Here is an 18,984-nt window from a genome sequence, read left to right as displayed (position 1 = left end):
TGACCACCTAGAGGGGTGGGATAGTGAGGGTGGGAGGGAGATGCAAGAGGGAGGAGATATGGGGGCATATTTATACATATAACTGATTCACTTTGTTATACAGCAGAAACTAAGACAGCATTGTAAAGCAATTTTACTCCAATAAAGATGTTGGAAAAAAATGTAGAATATATAATGAAGAATGATTCCTCAGTTATATGAAGCAATACAGAATCAAGGAAAATGTCAGATGCGAATAGGAAAGCAGAGAAATCCCATGACAGACAAATGAGGAAAAAACAAAAACTGCAGAGATTTCATTATTTTTAGATTTTTACTTATGTCTTTAAGAAAAAGTTTATCTTGAGGAAGAAAATCAGGAGTGCTTCCCAGAAAGTCAAGATGAGAGATAAAGGAAGAAGCCAGAGAATGAAAAGGCAGAAAATACTTGAAGATACTTTACAAATCATTGCATATTTGAAATCAGCAGGGTCTGATGACATGAGATCTACATACTCAGAGATTGGTACATAGTTTTGCAGAATGCCCTATTAATTGCTAGAACTTTTAAAAGGCAAAGAAAGGTTCTGAAAGAAAAGAGCATATTTAGATCTTCCCTTAAAAACACAGATATTTGGAAAGGCTCTACCCAGCTAATTATAGAATGGTCAACTTGGCTGTAACAATCAAGAAGATACTAGAAAAAATATTTTTTAAAAAATCATATTACAATCCCCTGGAGAAGAACAGAATTCTGAGTAGCAAACTAGGTTTTGCGTAGAGTGAATCATGCCAGACCAACTTAATTTCCTTCTATGATAGAGTGGCAGGCCAAGAGATAAAGGGCAAGCAATAGATGTAATCTACCTCCATTTCACTGAGGCTTCTAATTCTGTCCTACATAGCATTCTCATCAGTGGGCTGGAAAGATTGGTCTATGCCATACTACTATTAGGAAGAAGAATAAATGCCAAAACACTGCCCCAGCAGGATGGTTATCTGTATCTCAGGATAGAAGCATGTTTTAAGGGATGAAAGAGGCATCAGTGGCTTGGCAATGGTGATGCAAGAGATTTCTTGATCACCTCTATCATGAATCACTCTATGTCATTATCTCTGGGGCTTAGTTTCACATTCTATAAAATGGGTGGGTTTGGAGAACTTATTTCTAAGTCCACTTATAGCTTTAAACTGGTATAATCCTTTGGCTAATATTATTTTAGGGATTCTTTATGATCTGGGTAACAAAATTGAAGAGTCTCACAGATATTAGGGGCTGTTTCAATCATTTACAACTTCCACTTAACAAGTAAGAGTTACACAGGAGAGGTTGCCCTTTTTCCTCATTTGACGGTAGCTCTCATATTTTTACAGTTGTTCATTTGTATAGCAGTTATCTTGAGGGTTTTTGAATGCTTAATATGTGCAATGAGAGGAAATAAAAGATGAATTTGTCAAAAGCAGCAACTCCTACCTTTTATGTATCATACACAATATCCATATCAAAATTGTCTAAAATAGTAATTATAGAAAAAAAATTTAATGGAATATTTGCTAATAGATTAAAAACAAGGGCTAATATAAACCCTAAGTTTAAAAAGTTATAGAGTCCTGGAAATTAATTTTGTTCGCTATTTAAATTATAGCAAAATAGTTGACTATATTGCAATAAGTGAAAACTCAAATGCATAAAATCCAGACTTCACTTTCATTGACTTAAAAGCTACTTGCTTATTAAAAGCCTATGAGATTTTCTTTTTCATTAAATAGTTTATTCAGAAAGCTAACCAACCTTGGTCAGCTCCAAACTATCCTTAATCCCTAAGAGCTGATTGATTTTTCACAACTTTAGCTAGTATATACAGAAAGCATATCTTTAAACTTTTTGTAAAAACACCTAGATGCAATAATATCCTAAGGTGGTAATATGCTTACTGTTCATTACTTCACTTTTTAAGTTGGCATTTCAGATTAATTAAGCAATTGATAAAGCTCATGTTTATGCAAGTGTTTACAAATTAGAAAAGCTGTTAGCAGCATTTAATTTGTTTGAATATATATATTTAATTTACTGCTTCTAATGGAAAGAAGCTTAAGGGAATTTAAGAGCCGTAGCCTTATTGATAGACATTAAGCATATGCAGAGTGTAATTATTATTGCTAATATTTTACATTTGCTGCGTGCCAACAGTTAGGTGCAGGAAGCAGGCTGTGTAATTCCAAAGGCAGGAACGTGTGCTGTACATGCAGGGCTTTTATATTACTATACGTATTAGTTTGTTTGCAGGCTTTTTTCCCCACCCTCTAAATACAGTGTGTTTTCCTCCCACTGATTTCCTCAAACTAGTGTTAGAATGAGAATGGAATGCTCCTGTGATCCTTTGGCATGGGATTTGTCCAGTCACACAGAAATTCTGGACACAGCTCAAATCCTGTCATGAAAAATATCATTCCAAGCCTTAGCCAATGGCCAGTGTATCTCCAGGACTATGTGATTAACATGTACCATTTAGAACAAGATAACCTCTATCTTTCTGAAACCCATGCAAAGGATTTACATTGATCAGGATTCCTGCTGATCTATCTTTAGAAACATTGCTTCTGGTTATGGATCTGTGGCTAATGATGACTTCAGCTTTACCAATTTTGGAAATCATTTGACTTCAAGCTGAACAAAATCACAACTTTAGACATGATTTAAGCGCCTACTCAGTGCCGCGTTCTGGACTGAGTGCTGGGAGTACAAAGATGAATAAGAAAATGCTGTTGTAATCATCATTTCTAAGCTGGGCTATTAAAGCAGCCTTCTGTCTAATTTTTCTGACCCTGATCTTACCAATCAATTCTGATTTATCCTCCACCCAGCTATTAAAAGTGACCCAACTCGGATTTCCCTGGTGGCGCAGTGGTTGAGAGTCCGCCTGCCGATGCAGGGGACACGGGTTCATGCCCCGGTCCAGGAGGATTCCACATGCCGCGGAGCAGCTGGGCCTGTGAGCCATTGCCATGAGCCATGGCCGCTGAGCCTGCGCATCCGGAGCCTGTGCTCCGCAACGGGAGAGGCCGCAACAGTGCCTGCGTACTGCAAAAAAAAAAAAAAAAAAAAGTGACCCAACTCAAAAATAAATCTGACCATGTTGAACCTTACATTTAAGCCCTCCAATGACTGCCTTTTTTCACCACAAGATAAAATCCAGTCTTCCAAACATAGCATCACATATCCTTCATAGGGGCTTCCCTGGTGGCCCAGTGGTTAAGAATCCGCCTGCCAATGTAGAGGACACAGGTTTGAGCCCTGGTCTGGGAAGATCCCACATGCCGTGGAACAACTAAGCCAGTGCGCCGCAACTACTGAGCCTGCGCTCTAGAGTCCGCATGCCACAACTACTGAGCCCACGTGCCACAACTACTGAAGCCCGTGCACCTAGAGCCCCTGCTCCGTAACGAAGAGTAGCCCCCGCTGGCCGCGACTAGAGGAAGCCCGTGCGCAGCAACAAAGACCTAAGGCAGCCAAAAATAAATTAATTAATTTAAGAAAAAAAGATCCTTCATGATTTGGCCTCTCTCCAGTCCTATTTGTCAGAGTCTCTACTTATGCTTTTTGCTCTAATAACGCTGAACTGCTTATAGTTCCTCTAGACACTGTTTCTTGCTTTGCTTATTCCATCTCTGGCAGATATCCTCTCTTTATCTGCTAATTTCTGTTCTTCCTTCCTCGTCTACTGTTCTGATTTCTTTTTCTTCCAAGAACCAGGCTAGATCAGGGCCCACGGTGTTAAGGCATTTGTGCCACCATCTGCTTATCTTCATAACCACATTCACCCACATAGTTGCATAATTACCTGTTAGTGTTTCAGCCCCCCCCACTAGATTGATTTTTTGTGTTTGTTTTAAACCATTGACTATGTTTTTCATTGCAATAATGCTAATTGGTTCTTTTAAAAATCCCCACCTGTTTTTATTTCTTCTTTCCATGAATTTTTTTTTATAGTTTCTGTTCCATATTTTGGGATTCATTTCTTCATTTATCTTCAAAGATCCTAAAGATACTCAGTTTCAAGTCATTTTTTTGCATCATTTCCATTTGTATTGGAGTGAATTAATCACCTGATTGTCAATTTTGTGATCCTGCATGTTGTAACTTTTCTCAGTCAGTTTTGGAATTTCGGCTCTAAGTTTCATCTTCAGTGGAAACCTCTCTACAACATTCAACCTTTAAAGAGGACTCTTAAGCCCCCTGGTCCAAAACCAAGTTCTCATGGTCTCATAGCTGTGGCTCAGAACTCCTGTCCTGTGGGGTTCAGATCCAGTCACCCAACTTGTGGGCCGCCTGGCCCAGGCTTGACTGAGAGATTGTGCCTGTTCTTGCCCTTTAATTTAGCTTCATAGACGCTTAAATTGCAGGAATCACTAGTTACATTTTGTTTCCTAGGCAGAGAAGGGATGTTCCAGCCTACAGTTTTAAAGAATGAACCTGAGTTCAGTCTTCATGAGATATGGGGCAATTTTAACTGCCATGACATCACCATATACCTACTTCTTTCTGTTCTGAGACCCAAAGCCCTTGAAGAATTGGGAGAAATCAGTCTCAGCACTTTGAGTTCCTGTTTCATTTCTGTTCCTCAAAATAGTCATCTCTAGGGACATGCTTATGTCTTTTTACTTTTTTCTTTTTATATTTTATTTAAAAATCTGATGTGTTTGATGAAAGAAAGAATCAAGGAATGAACTGAAATGTTCATCTGTCTTCTTCATTTCCCTCTGAGGAAACAAGTAGAAAAAGTGAACAGTGGGGACAGGGAGGGGCAGAAGGAATGGGTAAGTCAATTCAACAAATAAAAATGTATAGGAAACATGGTTAAAACCTAAGAGGATAGAGACACTAATAAGATAGAAACCTTGGTCTTAAGGGGTTAGAATAATATATACTTTATCTCATTCATTCATAGCACAAATATTTATGAGAGTCTAGTATATGGCAGGAATTGCTTAAATGTTGAGGATACAGAAAAAACAGAATAGACAAGATCCCCGAACATAATAATTGTTGGAAAAGATGGACACATGAAATAAAATGATTTGAATAATGTGGAAATGTGGGCTGTTTTGAGGGGATCTAACCTGTCCGGAACACCTACCATATGATTAAGCTGATACCAAATAATGAGTTGGAATTGGCCATTCAACAAGTTGGAACATTCTCAGAGAAGATGACAGCATGCAGTAAGGCCTGGAGGTGAGAGAGAGAGTACAGTACTTTGGAGTACTAAACTAGTTCAGGGCAGCTAGAGCAGAGATGGCAAAGTGTAGGCCATCCAACCCTGCTGCTATGTTCATTTCCCTCTACAAAGAGATTATCTTCAGTAATGGAGAATGCATTGGCTCCCTGGACAGTGAAAGTCTCTTCGGCCATCAAACTGTTTCCTAAATATTTACAATGACTTTCAGGTACCTCTTATTATCCCTTCCCCTTGAGATTGTTTTGTATTATACAACCAAAATTGAATTTTTGAGAGCTGAGAGAAATTTGCCTTCCAACGATCTCATGTCAAGTGTCTCCAAATTGTTTGGAATCCAATTGAATAAATTGTAGTATATGTGACTATCTTTTCCCTCCCAACCTATCATAAACTCTGAAATGATATGATGTCTCACTCCTAAATTACTTAGCACTGTTGAAATGCCAACTAATTCTCCCTGGTTGGCCAAAAATGCATACAGCATGGCAGTTCCCCCGGGAAATTTTCTCCTCTGGGAGATGAAGCTGTTAGTAAAGCAAGTCAAGGACCTGTTAGACATTCTGCTGTTAACCAAATGAGACTTCCAGCAGATGTCTGGAGAGTTGAAATCCCATCACTACTCTGTCTTTTCTCTGTGCTGATTTTACAATCTGTGTCTAGTAACAAACCATACATTTCCTCCACGTGTCCCAGTGTTCTCTCGTAATGATAACACTTCTGGCTCTTCTGTCCTAACCCATATGCCCCTGCCCTCAGGTCTGGACGTTTCCATATGAATGTATATCTTCATGACATTCACCTCTGCCCTGCCTCCTGTTTAAGCCATCTGTTTCTTTAGGGGTGGGTGTACCCTTCCATGACAATGCTATGATGGCCTTCCATTACATTATAATACAGAGGTCTAGCCCTCAAAATCTGGGTAAGAGTTAAAAAATCAGCTTTCTCTTTCTGGCCTATCTCCAATGTGCTGTATCCAAGGATCCTTTCTCCACTTCTTTTTAGTAAGAATTACCAGGAATTCGGTGTTTAACTTTCTGGGTTCCTTGCTATTCTGGACCAGCAGCAGGGACCTTTCCTGAGAAATGCAGAATCTCAGGCCTCATCCCAGACCTACTAAATGAAAATTTGCATATTAACAAGATCCCAGGAGATTCATTTGCACGCTAAATTTTCAGAGCACTACTCTATAGGAGCTGATTTCCCTGGTATATTCAAACCTTCTTCTCATGTGTACATGCCATCAGGTCTTCTGGATCGGCTTCAGCTGACCTTTCTGCAAAGACACAAAAGGTAATCAGTCTCTGTTCCAAATTCATCATTACACTATAGGGAAGACAACTGGTTCATTTGGGCTTGAAATATGTGACTCTGTTTGCACCGTGTCCTCTCCAAATAGCTGTCATTAATGTACCACTTTCTTGACTTTAGCATACCTGGGTTCTACTACAGGTGGCCTTCAGAAAGGCGCCATATCCCATCCCCTACTACCTATTCCTTAATGTTGAAATGGCAGTCTTAAATTGACTTATTAATTTTTAAACGTACTATAAAAACAAATGTTTATTCTAAAATACCTATATCAATTTTTATGAATGGAAGATAACATTAAATATATCCCCCCACCAAAAAAAAAAAAAACTCAGTATTATGCAATCTAGTTAGATGCTGTTACCTGCCAAAAAGTGAGCCTAAGGCCTTTTCTTTGTGCAACAGAGAGATTGGGAAGTATTAAAGAGATGTTAAAGACATATAGCTGCAGAATTTTTTCTCTTTGATGTAACAAGAAACATTGAAAGACTAGAAAAAGGAACTTATTGCTTGCTGGGTGTTTCAAATATTATTACCAACTAAAACTAATCTTGCAGTTGAGCCTTTGGAAAACACTGTGCTAACCAACTCACACAGCCTGTCACTTGAGGCCTGCAGTAAATTACTGACAGAGTTAAGGTTCTAAATCCGAGGGAAGTATGTCTACTTTAATTAATTGCATCAGAGGGAAATTTTTGGTAACGCCTTGAAGACAACGCTTTCTTGATGTATATGTGCTTTTCCGAAGTAACAAGTGGTCATGAATGACAAGTGACTTGTACCGGTTTGTTTTGCTACCATAAAATAGGGAGCCTCCTTATCAAAATGAGACCTGATAGTTTCAAATTCAGTGTGAAATCTTTGTGCCAGGCACACATTTGGAAACAGCCTCTCTATTCTGCTAAGATCTCAGGGTGTATACTGCTACATTTTCCACAGTGACAAGTAACGTACAAGGGCAGAACAAAACATCACCACAGCCTTGCAAAAGATTTATAATAACATTGTATTGCTTTGAACCATTCAATCAATTGTAGACATGGTTTAAATGTACAGAAAAACTAAATTCAGTACCATGGGAAGAAATGAAATGTAGTTTGCAGTCTAACTTCAGCATAAAGATTTTGAGAGCATATTTTTTAAAAGAAGAAAGTTTTACCTAGACTCCCTGGATTTTTATATTTCTATTTCGGCCATAATAATTTCTCTTTAAAGATTCAGAGACCCACAATTTCGCTCAACAAAGCATGTTTTATGCTAATTAAAAGTAGCCAAGAAGTCATGAATTCCCTATGATCTTTATGGAGAGAAATCAATACCTGTATCTATTTCTATAAAACTCCAGGGTTTTACTGGTGGATATTAGAATCCAGAAAGATAGGCTTTTATGTTGTGTTTCTTGTAAGAAAGAACAATCTAGGGTCAAACAGAAGTCTCAAGCAGAGTATATAATAAAAGAGTAACTATGAACAATTGAAAAATAAATGCAGAATGAGATATTTGTAATGCTGCTTAAAGCAAGGCTAATCTTTATTCAACATTTTTTACTCACATATAAGACTCCCATTGTGTGGTATCTTAGCAGTGGATATATTACTGAGGTTCTAAAATCTCAGTGTTAATGCAAAGAATTATGGTTTTATAACTCAGTGGGGGAATGCACATATGCACACAGACACACATGCCCCAATAATTGCTATTTCTAGCAGCATTTATTGTAATGGGAGTCCTTAAGGAATCTTGATTTTACTGCAATTCAAAATTGTTGAAATGCATTATGGAGGAGTACTGGCTGGTACATATACTCTCACCCGGGAGCAAATGACATGGATAGCTTTAAACCATGCTAAGATTTCTTACTGCACAACTCCAGTGGATACCATTCAGATTGGCCATGATCATAATTCTAGTCATCATTACAAAAACTCCAAAAGTCTATCTAATCATATTAGATTTTGTGTCCAATAAAATTACAGCATTATAGTCTATCTGCAGCAATGACTGATACCACAAAGGAATGAGTTTTATTGCTACAGATTCTTAATGTGTTTTTGGCAGATTTTTCTGAGGAGTGGAAGAGGCAAGATACAATGAATGAAGGTGTTCCTGGAGAGCTTCCCATTTTTAATTTATTTGAGTACTAAGTTCAGTATTAAACTGCTGTTCTTCCTCAAACTATTGATATTTCTTCCTAAATTGTAAGAGCTGCAACATAGTAATGTTGAAATTATTTCTGAATTCCACTTGTGATCACTTATGCATAGCAGCTGGCTGATTAAACTGGTTCTGTAGAAGTTCGGAGGGCATATGAAACATGCACATATAAGCAATATCAAAAATAGAGTAAAATGGTAAAATTTCATAGCATTCATAAAATTAAAAACAAAGACTCATTGAGAGTTGTGTAATTGAAGATGATATTCTCTCCCGAGTAGTTCTCTTTATTTGCCATCGCCAATAAACTAGCAGCAGCTCATATTAATCATAGATGAAGGTAGGATTCAGGATATTTTTTTCTAATTGCTGTCCGAAGTTTAACAGAGACTCTTATCGATACGTTACTGCCTTAAAGTCTATTCACAGTGCTGGGATGTGTTCTGAAGTCCTCTAGGTAAAAGGGCTTCAAAACATACTTTCCCTGTCCATGTACTTATTTTCTCGTGCACCAGTAGGAAGTAGCATCGACAAATCTATGCTCTTTGATAATTGGCGTGTCTAAGATCCCTGTGCTTTCTGGTCCCTACTGACACAGGAGGAAGGAAATGACAGTGGGTGGTGTCTTGGGCGGACCCTTCGTGCTCAGGCTGCATGCTGAACACAGTTCCGGGGCAGCCATCACTTGTAGGCTACCTTTTCATTGGAAAGTGAGCCTTCACCTTTAGCAGGGAGCTTCAAGCAGCTCACAAATCTGATGCAGAAGCATCTCCACCCTTCTTTGAATGGCCGTATTCTACATTCATAGGTGTCGTTCAGAAAACCTGCATGAGAGCAATAATCGTGTGCTGTGTTTAAAGGCAACGGCATATCCTGAAAAGCTCACGTGGATAGGCCGTGTGTGGCCCCTAAAACCATCCACCTCAGTGGTAACAGAGCACAACCGCAGCCATAATAATGAAGTGCTTGGCGGATTTCTCTCTCAGCTTCCTAATTATGAAGCTTATATTTTACAACCATTTGAAGTCTCTTTTTAAACAATCGTTATTTCTCCCAGCATGAAGACATGCCATGTGGGTAGTCTACATAGTCATGGGAGGTGAGGTTTTAGTTTTATCTTATTTTAAAGTTAGATATCATTCAGGTCTAGCTTTATCAGCAGGCTTTTACCATCTTGGTCCAAGATGTGATAAAAGAAATGCACCAAAATCCCCTCCCTCAAAATACCTCTTCTTATCAGCCTTTGAAATCCATAATTAGAGATTGTCTTTTAGTACTTGAAGATATTTACATCCCCAAGATTCATTTGTTAAAATAAAAAGGTACCAGAAATTTGTAAATGATACATTTGTGTCTTAGTGTAGTTCAAAAAACATATACTAAGCATTTCTTAGGTATCAGAAACTCTGCAGGGCCCTAGGTATCAAGGGTGGGTATGTATTCACTTTTCTTTCAAGGAGGTGACGAATTTTATGTTGGATCTTGGGACTAAGTTGGGAACGAGGTCCAGGCTTGGAAAGAAGAGCACAGGGAAAACAGGCTTTACTTCCCTTGCAATTTCAATAAGAAATAGACTCATTTACATTTGGTTAATCTGTGCACTTGACAGCCACTTGTCACAATATGTCATTTGATTCCTAATGTGCTTTGTGTACATCCAGCAATAAGCTTAGACATAAAAAGAATAAGGGGATGAGAAAAAAATTGTAACTCTCTAGAATGATACAGCAGTTATTTAATATTTATAGGGCTGATAGGAATATAGAAAATAGCTAATGTTTAAGGATGACCCCACTATCAAGCCATATTGCCAGAGACCATAAACAGATATAAATTGTCAGAGCAGCAAAAGTACACAGTGACCCTGTGCTCAACTAAGCACAGCATTCACTATAGTAGTTAACCTTTGACTGGAGTAGTAAATTAATGCAGAGCTCCAAAAAACACTCCTGTGCAAAAATCACTCTGGAAACACTGATGCATAGTAATAAACAGTAACTTGACCTCCAAAGCTTATGGCCAGGGAGGAATCATGTAGTGTTGGACTAGGGAGGAGCATATGTTCATTAGGAAGGTTATTGAACACTAGACATCTTATATGTTATGGTTAAATTCTGCCACAGCCAAAGAACAGCAACTTGTGTTATAAAGACAACAATGTCAGCTGTTCTGACCTATTTTAGTAACACCCTTTCATTACTGAAAGTGCCTCGGTAAAAGCCCAAGTTGCCTATTTGCACTAAATAAAATGTCAGTTTGTGAATAAATTAGGCATTTTATGCTACTTTCTGTACGTCTTATGACATTCGTTGTAATATAACGTTTGCTTGTCTCTAGGGGCTGGCTCGAGAAATCAGCTTGCACCTGTGGCTCTTGGGAGATATTAAGTAGAGCTTTGTTGCACTCACTTCCCCTGGCAGATTGTCACTGCTCTTCAAGGAGAGACTTGAAAAATATTACCAGGGTATTTCTCAATACACCTCTAGGTCTTAAAGTTTTGAATTTACATGGACCTTTTGACATGTCGCATTCATTGTCCAATGGGAGTTACTAGCAGCTTGTAGTTCATACTCTTCCCCTTGATTCTGCCTGTGAACAACCAGAATCAGATTAATTCTGTGTGCTTGGCATAAGTGTAACTAACTTGACCGTTTTTTTTTTTTTTTTTTTCTTTTCAGAGTGGTCTGGCTTTGCATTTATCAGGTGTTGTCTTTATCCTTGAAACAACTCAATTTCTACTTTCCTTTTCCATGTACCTTGATTCCAAACAAGAACTATAAATTGAGCATGACCCCCAGAGTGGGAGGATGCATCTGTAGTGTATAGTGATCCAAATAAGCCTTCAAAGTTGAAAAACTTGCCCAAATCTCATGTCACTATGTTGACATCTAAAAATGTCCCTTCTGGTGGCTTTCTTGACTCTAAATATACCAAAACACCAAAGTTGTGAGCTGGTTTTCTGAAAGATGTTTTTCTTAAAAAAAATGGTCCAGGGCTTCCCTGGTGGCGCAGTGGTTGAGAGTCCGCCTGCCGATGCAGGGGACACGGGTTCGTGCCCCGATCTGGGAAGATCCCACATGCCGCGGAGCGGCTGGGCCCTTGAGCCATGGCCGCTGAGCCTGCGCGTCCGGAGCCTGTGCTCCGCAACGGGAGAGGCCACAGCAGTGAGGGGCCCACGTACCGCAAAAAAAAAAAAAAAAAAAAAGGTCCGGAAAAAACTTTCACACAAAGGTGTAAGGTATAAAGCATTTTCATTTACATTTCTTATCTTTCTTTTTTGTTTGATTTGATAAGAACAAATGAAGACCCAGGTAAATGATACCCTAATGACTCTTATCATCTAAATGAAAGAAATATTTTGAAAATAGTTGTTCTCTGGCACACTTGACTATAAGAATTATGAATAATTCTGACAATTTCTAACATAAATTTTTAGCATGTGCCTGTTTACCATGTGCCTGTAATTATTCAAGACATTTTACACAAATTATCTCTGAGTATTTATAACAACCCAATGAGATAATGTTATTATCCTGGTTTTACAAAAGAAGAAAAAAATTGATAGTATAACAAGCCAAACCAAAATTAGGCTAGTCCCCTTGTTAAACAATATTATTTGCATTAGAAATTTTCCTTTAAATTGGGGAGTTTTACAGTATGTTACATAAATGGTAGAGTCAGAGAATCTTCATCTGAATACCCTCTTTACCACTAACTCGTTAATTGGCTTTATGTATTAGTCAAGATTTTTTTTTCTGCTGCCGGTGAAAGAACAACACAGGCTTATATGCACATAAATATTGGCAGAAAAAAATATTCCTTATATAAGTAAAATTGCCAGAGTAATGTAGTTTTCAGGCATGGTTAGCGTCAAGATTTTGACAATGTCACCAAGACCCAGTCTCTACCTCTATTCCAACTCTCTTCTCTCTATTGACTTCATTCTTAGACTCCACTTGGTGATGTGATGGAGGCTAGCAGTTCCAATCCTAAATGCTTCCAGGTTCAAACTCAGTGGAAAACTGAGCTTTCTCAGCCTAACAGTTCAAACAAAAGTCTTAAGCCTGAGAGATGTATTCCTCAGCCAATGACTGAGGCCAGAGGAATGAAATGCATTGATTGGATGGACAGTGTAAGTTTGGGCCACATGCTCTTTCCTGGAGCTCAAACTTAAGCACATATAATAAGAGTGCATGATAAGTGGGTCCAGAGTAGAAACTGGAATGCTCTTATTGGAGGAAAAAAAAAAGTGGGATAACAAAATTGATTCTGAGCATCAAAACAGCAGGTGCTTGGGAGAGTCTCCTCATCTCTCTGATCATCACTTTTTCATCTGCAAAATGGGGGAAATAATAACTCCTTCATAGAGTTATGCAAATCTAAAGAGCTAATGCATAATGAAGTACAAGGTACAGCCTTTGGTTATTTGGCTTCTATCCTTGCTTTTGCTTTGTTTTGTTTTTTTTCTCATTTTCTCTTCCGCTGTTTCCTCTTATTCTGCATTTTTATTTACTTTTAACTTTACTTTGTCATTTTCTTTTATCTTTATCATCACCATTATCTTCATAAATTATATACCACTGTATCTGGCCAATGGTAAGAACTCCCTATAGAAGAAGATGACCCTTCCAAAAGGAACTGAGTAGGGCAAACCTGATGTTAGCTCAGCCTGTATTCCTGGAAGTCAACCTCCTCAAAAGAAGCATCCTGAGTCTCAGCTGAACATTGCTTCTTAGTCTATTTTCAGATTGCCTAAACAACTGTACATATTACTGCTGGGTATAAGGATCATGTGGTCCTCTATGAAATCCAGGATCTAGTGTTAATGGTTATTTCCTTCCACTGTCAAGGCTCCCCGTCTTTGAGCAGCAACCAGATAAAAATGCTCCATTGCCCCTTGTAGAAAAAAGTGAACCCCAGCATAGCACACATGTCTCTCTTAAGCTTTTAGCATGAAAATTATACATTTTGTGATTTATAACAAAATTATAGAAGACAATCGTGTTCCCTGTCTTTATCTCTGATTGGATACATCATGTAAGCCATGCTTTATTACTCTTCCTCAAATGATGTGATTGGATTATAAATGCTAAAATTCACAACTTCAGCATTGCAAAATAGCAGCCTGATTAGTAAAAACGTACTTAAACCCAGTCACCACCTTTCCTAAACATTAAAGTTCAGCATATAATTCAATTCAAGTAAGCAAGAGTATAGTGAGTGCCTGCTTACCTTTCCTTAATTTCCAAAATAAAATTTGGATAGGGATTTATTAGTCCAGGATAGATCAGTTGCATATCCCAGGAAAAATGAATATAGTCCCAGAGAGTGGATAAGTGGACATTGCATTAATTCATTCTTCCCATGGTAAGCATGGGGATGGGTTGAAAATGCAATTACCAAAAAAAAAAAAAGGAGAGGGGACTGGACAAAGAGAACAGTGTTCCACATCTACTCCCAATACAAACATCTCAGATAAGCGTTCTCATCTATGCTCACCATGTTATACATTATATCTTCAAACTTTATTAATTTTATAACTGAAAGTCTGTACCCTTTTACCAACCTCTCCCTATGTCCCTCATCTCCCAGCCCTTGGCAACCATTTTTGTACTCTTTGTAGAGTTTGACCTTTTTTTAGATCCCACATGTAAATGATACCATGAAGTATTTGCTTTTCTTTTTTCACTTAGCATAATGCAACTCAAGTTCCATCTATGCTTCAAATGACAGGATTTCCTTCTTTCTCATGGCTGAAAGATATTTCATTGCGTGTGTGTGTGTGTGTGTGTGTGTGTATGTGTATACCACATTTTCTTTATCTATTAATCTGTTGATGAGCACTTAGGTTGTTTCTATATCTTGGCTGTTGTGAATAATGCTGCAGTGCACATGGAAGTGCAGATATCTCTTCAATATCTTGTTTTCATTCCCTCTGGATATTTACCCAGAAGTGAAATTCCCAAATTATATGGTAGTTCTATTTTTAATTTTTTTCAGGAACCTCCACATTGTTTTCCATAGGGGCTGCACCAATTTACATGCCCATCAACAATGTACAAATGGTCTTTTCTCTCCATATCCTCACCAACACTTATCTCTTTGATAATAGCCATTCTAACAGGCGTGAGATAATATCTCATTGTGGTTTTGATTTGCATTTCCATGATAAAAAGTGATGTTAGTACATTTGCATGTACCTGTTGGCCAGGTACATCTTTTTGGTATGTATATCTTCTTTGGAGAAATATCTATTCAGTTCCTCTGCCCATTTTTTAATTGGACTGTTTGGGTTCTTTTGTTATTGAATTGTGTGAGTTCTTCTTATATTTTGGGTGTTAACACTTTACCAGATATGACTTGCAAATATTCCTCCCATTCTGTAAATTGCCTTTTATTTTATTGATGGTTTCCTTTGCTGTGCAGAAGCTTTTCAGTTTGATATAGTCCCGCTTAGTTTTGCTTTTGTTGCCTTTATTTTTGGTGTCAAATCTCAAACATCTTTGCCAAAACCAATGTCAAGCAGCTTACCCCCTGTGTTTTCTTCTAGGATTTTTATGGTTTCAGGTCTTAAATTTAAGCCTTTAATCCATTTTAAGTTTATTTTTGTGTATGATGTAAAATACGGATCCAGTTTCATTCTTTTGCATTTCCAGTTTCCCAGAATAATTTATTGAAAAGACTGTCCTTTCCTTATTGTATATTCTTGGCTCCTTTGTCGTAAGTTAATTGACCATATATGCATGGATTTATTTCTAGGCTCTCTCTTTTTTTCCATTGATCTATGTGTCTGTTTTTATGTCAATATCATACTGTTTTGATTACTGTGGTTTTGTAATATAGTTTGAAATCAGACTATGTGATGCTAAACTATTTTTTATTGTACTGTCAAAATACCACTTACATCTTCATTTAGAGTTATTCATGCAGAGATTAAATAATCATTTAGAATTACCACAAAAAATTTTATCTTTGTGTCAAATATTTGATTCTAAGATTTTATGAATTGTAAACAGTTGTGGAGGGAGGGAGTCTTAAAACTTACCACCTCCCTTTGCATATGTCTAAAACGCCATCCTTCCTTTAGCAATCGGCTCAACTTTTACTGCCTCAGACATCTCTAGCTAGTAACTTGGAACATAAATACTGCATTTTCTTTGTAAATTACTCTTTGAAAGTCTGTTCCTACCCTCTGAATTGAATTATCAACCAAGGGAAAATAGTATGTTTCATTCTTACCTCTATTCTTGATATTGAGTCCTTAACCTTGTATAATATATATATAATATATATATATATATATATATATATATATATATATATATATATATAGTTTTTTGGCTGCAGCAATTATTGGAAATAATAATAATGATTGTATATTGAGCTTCAGCTATATCTCATGCACTGAGATGAGCATTTTATAATCACTCATATGTAATCCTTAAACACTCCTGAGGCAATTACTGTTATTATTGCTGTTTTAAAGATTCTGAAACTGAGCCTCAAAGTGATAAAGACACCTAAGAAGATGGCAGATAAGACACTAGACTCTAGTTCTTCTTTATCTCCAAAAACTGTCATTCTAATTACCTATTAAACTCAGAGACTTTGAGTATATTCTCACAATGAGAAAACAGTGCATTTGTAAACATTTCTGCATGGTGGGTATGAGATTGTTATATCACAACATGTTTTCAGGTACACACTGAACCCTTCACATCTAGACCCTCCTATGAATGTCTTTAATAGCCTGTACACATCAGTATTATTACACTTACCTTGTCATCTGTTGGGTATTGGCTAGACTGTGAACAAATGAGTAAATATTATGTTGTATTTAATTTTTTCTCAATATATAATATAGTACCTGACGTGTTATAGCAGGTTCTGAATACATAATGATTGCATATATAAATAAAAGAATGAATAAACCAACCAGTTCATCCATCCATAAATGCAACAATGAATGAAGAATAGGTTAGATGGTGCTACAGAGATTTGTCTACAGAACATCATCTAATATGGCTTGGGTAAATAATAAGAAAAAAATGCCTTTTCTAAACTTACCACCTTGGACCTTTGTAGAATGCGCCACAGAACACTCTCTGGGGCTGATTGCCAACATATTTGCTGCCACCACAGTGCCAAAATTCCTTGTCTTGTATTTGATAATACCTTATTACTTATTTATTTTATCTGAAGTATGGCCTTTTGTACCTGAATCCAGAATTTTGCTATTAGCAATGAGTATTTTCATGTGACATAAAAAAGTGTGAATATTTAAACAAGCAATAGAATACCCAACAGAAAACTGTGCCGACAATTTCTAAGGCAGAGGTCAAACCAGCATTTTCGTAACATTGATTTAACAGATTAAACTCAGCTAGAGTTGTCAAGAGTTTGCATTTGCACCCATCCTCAATAAGCATATGGAACTTCCCATGTTGCCAGCAGCTCTGGACCACTTCATGAAGGGAAGGTCATGTAACTCCTAGGGATCACTTAAGACTACTAATATACTCATCTCTGCAATGTAGATTGGAGAAGATCCATTGTGGTCTTTCTAATTCTTTAAAATGGTCCTCCTTATATTTACAAGTTCTGTTTTACTTACTCCAGTCTTAAAAATCTGAAATACAATTGAAAATACCATTATTGCTTTAGTGAGTTTTTTTGCTGTCTTCTTTGACAATCGTTTTTTGTCAGTAATAGTAATTCAATGTATCTTTAAAAAGCAAAGAGTTAGTCACCTCACCCTATCTTACTAAATGGAAGATCCATTAATTTATATTTGTGTATTTGTTTTCATTGTGCTTAATATGGAGTTACTATAACCTAACCCAAAGTCCGAAATGTTTCAGATTATTCAAAAGAAACTTTGAATAATTGCATGAGTTAATAAATATGCCCTGGTATTCTCATGCATAAAATGAAGATGCTATTTTTCTTACCATTTTATATGTGTATAAAGACGTACATATTCTGTTGACTCTTGATAACATTGGTTTAAACTGCACAAGTCCCCTTATATGCACATTTTTTTAAAGATTTAATTAATTATTTTTTTTAAGCATCTTTAGTGGAGTATAGTTGCTTTACAATGGTGTGTTAGTTTCTGCTTTATAACAAAGTGAATCACTTGTACATATACATATGTCCCCGTATCTCCTCCCTCTTGCATCTCCCTCCCTCCCACCCTCCCTATCCCACCCCTCTAGGTGGTCACAAAGTCCCGAGCTGATCTCCCTGTGCTATGCGGCGGCTTCCCACTAGCTATCTATTTTATGTTTGGTAGTGTATATATGTCCATGCCACTCTCTCGCTTTGTCACAGTTTACCCTTCCCCCTCCCCATATCCTCAAATCCATTCTCTAGTAGGTCTGTGTCTTTATTCCTGTCTTGCCCCTAGATTCTTCATGACATTTTTTTTTTCTTAGATTCCATATATATGTGTTAGCATACGGTATTTGTCTTTCTCTTTCTGACTTACTTCACTCTGTATGACAGACTCTAGGTCCATCCACCTCACTACAAATAACTCAATTTTGTTTCTTTTTATGGCTGAATAATACTCCATTGTATATATGTGCCGCACCTTCTTTTTCCATTCATCCATTGATGGACACTTAGGATGCTTCTATGTCCTGGCTATTGTAAATAGGGCTGCAGTGAACATTTTGGTACATGACTCTTTTTGAATTATGGTTTTCTCAGGGTATATGCCCAGTAGTGGGATTGCTGGGTCATATGGTAGTTCTATTTTTAGTTTTTTAAGGAACCTCCATACTGTTCTCCATAGTAGCTGTACCAATTCACATTCTCACCAGCAGTGCAAGAGTGTTCCCTTTTCTCCATACCCTCTCCAGCATTTATTGTTTGTAGATTTTTTGATGATGGCCATTCTGACCGGTGTGAGATGATCTCTCGTTGTAGTTTTGATTTGCATTTCTCTAATGATTGATGATGTTGAGCATTCTTTCATGTGTTTTTGGCAATCTGTATATCTTCTTTGGAGAAATGTCTATTTAGGTCTTCTGCCCATTTTTGGATTGGGTTGTTTGTTTTTTTGATATTGAGCTGCATGAGCTGCTTGTATATTTTGCAGATTAATCCTTTGTCAGTTGCTTCATCTGCAAATATTTTCTCCCATTCTGAGGGTTTTCTTTTTGTCTTGTTTATGGTTTCCTTTGCTGTGCAGAAGCTTTTAAGTTTCATTAGGTCCCATTTGTTTATTTTTGTTTTTATTTCCATTTCTCTAGGAGATGGGTCAAAAAGGATCTTGCTGTGATTTATGTCATAGAGT

This window comes from Pseudorca crassidens, chromosome 3 (genome assembly GCF_039906515.1).
Source record: "Pseudorca crassidens isolate mPseCra1 chromosome 3, mPseCra1.hap1, whole genome shotgun sequence".
Taxonomy (NCBI): Eukaryota; Metazoa; Chordata; class Mammalia; order Artiodactyla; family Delphinidae; genus Pseudorca; species Pseudorca crassidens.
This window is presented reverse-complemented; position numbering follows the sequence as displayed.